Raw genomic sequence first — 5,709 nt, 5'->3', positions numbered from 1 at the left:
AAGGTTGGGATCAGCTTTGCCTGTCCATGGTGAAAGGTTGGGATCAGCATTGCTTGTCCCTGATGAAAGGTTGGGATCAGCACTGTCTGTCCATGGTGAAAGGTTGGGATCAGCGACTCCTGTCCTTAGTGAAAGGTTGGGATCAGCATTTTTTGTCCCTGGTGAAAGGTTGGGATCAGCACTGCCTGTCCCTGGTGAAAGGTTGGGATCAGCGTTGCCTGTCCCTGGTGAAAGGTTGGGATCAGCACTGCCTGTCCCTGGTGAAAGGTTGGGAGCAGCGCTGCCTGCCCCTGGTGAAAGGTTGGGATCAGCGCTGCCCGTCCCTGGTGAAAGGTTGGGATCAGCACTGCCCGTCCATGGTGAAAAGTTGGGATCAGCGTTGCGTGTCCCTGGTGAAAGGTTGGGATCAGCGTTGCCTGTCCATGGTGAAATGTTGGGATCAGCATTCCTTGTCCCTGCTGAAAGGTTGGGATCAGCACTGTCTGTCCATGGTGAAAGGTTGGGATCAGCGCCTCCTGTTCTTGGTGAAAGTTTGGGATCAGCACTGCCTGTCCATGGTGAAAGGTTGAGATCAGCACCTCCAGTCCTTGGTGAAAGGTTGGGATCAGCACTGTCTGTCCTTGGTGAAAGGCTGGAATCAGTGCTACCTGTCCCTGGTGAAAGGTTGGGATCAGCACTGCCTGTCCCTGGTGAAAGGTTGGGATCAGCGTTGCCTGTCCCTGGTGAAAGGTTGGGATCAGCGCTGCCTGTCACTGGTGAAAGGTTGGGATCAGCGTTCCCTGTCTTTGGTGAAATGTTGGGATCAGCACTGCCTGTCCATGGTGAAAGGTTGGGAGCAGCGTTGCCTGTCCCTGGTGAAAGGTTGGGATCAGTATTGTTCGTCCCTGGTGAAAGGTTGGGATCAGCGCTGCTTGTCCCTGGTGAAAGGTTGGGATCAGCGTTGCCTGTCTCTGGTGAAAGGTTGGGATCAGCGTTGCCTGTCCCTGGTGAAAGGTTGGGATCAGCGTTGTCTGTCCCTGGTGAAAGGTTGGGATCAGCACTGCCTGTCCTTAGTGAAAGGTTGGGATCAGCATTGCTTGTCCCTAGTGAAAGGCTGGGATCAGCATTGCCTGTCCCTAGTGAAAGATTAGGATCAGCGTTGCCTGTCCCTGGTGAAAGGTTGGGATCAGCGCTGCTTGTCCCTGGTGAAAGGTTGGGATCAGCGCTGCTTGTCCCTGGTGAAAGGTTGGGATCTGTGCTGCTTGTCCCTGGTGAAAGGTTGGGATCAACGCTGCTTGTTCCTGGTGAAAGGATGGGATCCCTGGTGAAAGGATGGTATCAGCACTGCCTGTCCCTGGTGAAAGGTTGGGATCAGCGCTGCTGGTCCCTGGTGAAGGGATGGGATCAGCGCTGCTTGTCCCTGGTGAAGGGTTGGGACCAGCACTGCCTGTCACTGGTGAAAGGTTGGGATCAGAGTTGCCTGTCCCTGGTGAAAGGGTAGGATCAGCGTTGCCTGTCCATGGTGAGAGGTTGGGATCAGCGTTGCCTGTCCCTGGTGAAAGGTTGGGATCAGCACTGCTTGTCCATGGTGGAAGGTTGGGATCAGCAATGCCTGTCCCTGCTGAAAGGTTGGGATCAGCATTGTTTGTCCATGGTGAAAGGTTGGGATCAACATTGCTTGTCCATGCTGAAAGGTTGGGATCATCACTGCCTGTCCATGGTGAAAGGTTTGGATCAGCACCTCCTGTCCTTGGTCAAAGGTTGGGATCAGCACTGCCTGTCCATGGTGAAAGGTTGGTATCAGCGCCTCCTGTCCTTGCTGAAAGGTTGGAATCAGTGCTGCCTGTCCCTGGTGAAAGGTTGGGATCAGCACTGGCTGGCCCTGGTGAAAGGTTGGGATCAGCGTTGCCTGTCCCTAGTAAAAGGTTGAGATCCGCACTGCCTGTCCCTGGTGAAAGGTTGGGATCAGCGTTCCCTGTCTCTGGTGAAAGGTTGGGATCAGCACTGCCTGTCCATGGTGAAAGGTTGGGATCAGCGTTGCCTGTCCCCTGTGAAAGGTAGGGATCAGCACTGCTTGTCCCTGGTGAAAGGTTGGGATCAGCATTGCTTGTCCCTGGTGAAAGGTTGGGATCAGCACAGCTTGCCGCTGGTGAAAGGTTGGGATCAGCGTTGCATGTCCCTGGTGAAAGGTTGGGATCAGCACTGCCTGTCTCTGGTGAAAAGTTGGGAGCAGCACTGCCTGTCCATGGTGAAAGGTTATGATCAACATTGCCTGTCACTGGTGAAAGGTTGGGATCAGCACTGCCTGTCCCTGGTGAAAGGTTGGGATTAGCGTTGCCTGTCCATGGTAAAAGGTTGGGATCAGCATTGCTTGTCACTGCTGAAAGGTTGGGATCAGCACTGTCTGTCCATGGTGAAAGGTTGGGATCAGCGACTCCTGTCCTGGTGAAAGGTTGGGATCAGCATTTTTTGTCCCTGGTGAAAGGTTGGGATCAGCACTGCCTGTCCCTGGTGAAAGGTTGGGATCAGCACTGCCTGTCCCTGGAGAAAGGTTGGGAGCAGCGCTGCCCGTCCCTGGTGAAAGGTTGGGATCAGCGCTGCCCGTCCCTGGTGAAAGGTTGGGATCAGCACTGCCTGTCACTGGTGAAAGGTTGGGATCAGCGTTCCCTGTCTTTTGCGAAAGGTTGGGATCAGCACTGCCTGTCCCTGGTGAAAGGTTGGGATCAGCGTTGCCTGTCCATGGTAAAAGGTTGGGATCAGCATTGCTTGTCCCTGCTGAAACGTTGGGATCAGCACTGTCTGTCCATGGTGAAAGGTTGGGATCAGCGACTCCTGTCCTTGGTGAAAGGTTGGGATCAGCATTTTTAGTCCCTGGTGAAAGGTTGGGATCAGCACTGCCTGTTCCTGGAGAAAGGTTGGGAGCAGCGCTGCCCGTCCCTGGTGAAAGGTTGGGATCAGCGCTGCCCGTCCCTGGTGAAAGGTTGGGATCAGCACTGCCCATCCATTGTGAAAAGTTGGGATCAGCGTTGCCTGTCCCTGGTGAAAGGTTGGGATCAGCGTTGCCTGTCCATAGTGAAATGTTGGGATCAGCATTCCTTGTCCCTGCTGAAAGGTTGGGATCAGCACTGTCTGTCCATGGTGAAAGGTTGGGATCAGCGACTCCTGTCCTTGGTGAAAGGTTGGGATCAGCATTTTTTGTCCCTGGTGAAAGGTTGGGATCAGCACTTCCTGTCCCTGGTGAAAGGTTGGGATCAGCGTTGCCTGTCCCTGGTGAAAGGTTGGGATCAGCACTGCCTGTGCCTGGAGAAAGGTTGGGAGCAGCGCTGCCCGTCCCTGGTGATAGGTTAGGATCAGCGCTGCCCGTCCCTGGTGAAAGGTTGGGGTCAGCACTGACCGTCCATGGTGAAAAGTTGGGATCAGCGTTGCCTGTCCCTGGTGAGAGGTTGGGATCAGCACTGCCTGTCACTGGTAAAAGGTTGGGATCAGCGTTCCCTGTCTTTGGTGAAAGGTTGGGATCAGCACTGCCTGTCCATGGTGAAAGGTTGGGAGCAGTGTTGCCTGTCCAGGGTGAAAGGTTGGGATCAGTATTGTTTGTCCCTAGTGAAAGGTTGGGATCAGCGCTGCTTGTCCCTGGTGAAAGGTTGGGATCAGCGTTGCCTGTCTCTGGTGAAAGGTTGGGATCAGTGTTGCCTGTCCGTGGTGAAAGGTTGGGATCAGCGTTGTCTGTCCCTGGTGAAAGTTTGGGATCAGCACTGCCTGTCCTTGGTGAAAGGTTGGGATCAGCATTGCTTGTCCCTGGTGAAAGGCTGGGATCAGCGTTGCCTGTCCCTGGTGAAAGATGTGGATCAGCGTTGCCTGTCCCTGGTGAAAGGTTGGGATCAGCGCTGCTTGTCCCTGGTGAAAGGTTGGGATCCGTGCTGCTTGTCCCTGGTGAAAGGTTGGGATCAGCGCTGCTTGTTCCTGGTGAAAGGATGGGATCCCTGGTGAAAGGATGGGATCAGCACTGCCTGTCCCTGGTGAAAGGTTGGGATCAGCGCTGCTTGTCCCTGGTGAAAGGTTGGGATCCGTGCTGCTTGTCCCTGGTGAAAGGTTGGGATCAACGCTGCTTGTTCCTGGTGAAAGGATGGAATCCCTGGTGAAAGGATGGTATCAGCACTGCCTGTCCATGGTGAAAGGTTGGGATCAGCGCTGCTGGTCCCTGGTGAAGGGATGGGATCAGCGCTGCTTGTCCCTGGTGAAGGGTTGGGACCAGTACTGCCTGTCACTGGTGAAAGGTTGGGATCAGAGTTGCCTGTCCCTGGTGAAAGGGTAGGATCAGCGTTGCCTGTCCATGGTGAGAGGTTGGGATCAGCGTTGCCTGTCCCTGGTGAAAGGTTGGGATCAGCACTGCTTCTCCATGGTGGAAGGTTGGGATCAGCAATGCCTATCCCTGCTGAAAGGTTGGGATCAGCATTGTTTGTCCATGGTGAAAGGTTGGGATCAACATTGCTTGTCCATGCTGAAAGGTTGGGATCATCACTGCCTGTCCATGGTGAAAGATTTGGATCAGCACCTCCTATCCTTGGTCAAAGGTTGGGATCAGCACTGTCTGTCCATGGTGAAAGGTTGGTATCAGCGCCTCCTGTCCTTGCTGAAAGATTGGAATCAGTGCTGCCTGTCCCTGGTGAAAGGTTGGGATCAGCACTGGCTGGCCCTGGTGAAAGGTTGGGATCAGCGTTGCCTGTCCCTGGTAAAAGGTTATGATCAGCGCTGCCTGTCCCTGGTGAAAGGTTGAGATTAGCACTGACTGTCCCTGGTGAAAGGTTGGGATCCGCACTGCCTGTCCCTGGTGAAAGGTTGAGATCCGCACTGCCTATCCCTGGTGAAAGGTTGGGATCAGCGTTCCCTGTCTCTGGTGAAAGGTTGGGATCAGCACTGCTTGTCCATTGTGAAAGGTTGGGATCAGCACTGCTTGTCCCTGTTGAAAGGTTGGGATCAGCATTGCTTGTCCCTGGTGAAAGGTTGGGATCAGCACAGCTTGCCGCTGGTGAAAGGTTGGGATCAGCGTTGCCTGTCCCTGGTGAAAGGTTGGGATCAGCACTGCCTGTCTCTGGTGAAAAGTTGGGAGCAGCACTGCCTGTCCATGGTGAAAGGTTATGATCAACGTTGCCTGTCACTGGTGAAAGGTTGGGATTAGCACTGCCTGTCCCTGGTGAAAGGTTGGGATCCGCACTGCCTGTCCCTGGTGAAAGGTTGAGATCCGCACTGCCTGTCCCTGGTGAAAGGTTGGGATCAGCGTTCCCTGTCTCTGGTGAAAGGTTGGGATCAGCACTGCCTGTCCATGGTGAAAGGTTGGGATCAGCGTTGCCTGTCCCCTGTGAAAGGTTGGGATCAGCACTGCTTGTCCCTGGTGAAAGGTTGGGATCAGCACAGCTTGCCCCTGGTGAAAGGTTGGGATCAGCGTTGCCTGTCCTTGGTGAAAGGTTGGGATCAGCACTGCCTGTCTCTGGTGAAAAGTTGGGAGCAGCACTGCCTGTCCATGGTGAAAGGTTATGATCAACGTTGCCTGTCACTGGTGAAAGGTTGGGATCAGCACTGCCTGTCCCTGGTGAAAGGTTGGGATCAGCGTTGCCTGTCCATGGTAAAAGGTTGGGATCAGCATTGCTTGTCACTGCTGAAAGGTTGGGATCAGCACTGTCTGTCCATGGTGAAAGGTTGGGATCAGCGACTCCTGTCCTTGGTGAAAGGTTG

This window comes from Pleurodeles waltl, chromosome 4_2 (genome assembly GCF_031143425.1).
Source record: "Pleurodeles waltl isolate 20211129_DDA chromosome 4_2, aPleWal1.hap1.20221129, whole genome shotgun sequence".
Lineage (NCBI taxonomy): Eukaryota > Metazoa > Chordata > Amphibia > Caudata > Salamandridae > Pleurodeles > Pleurodeles waltl.
This window is presented reverse-complemented; position numbering follows the sequence as displayed.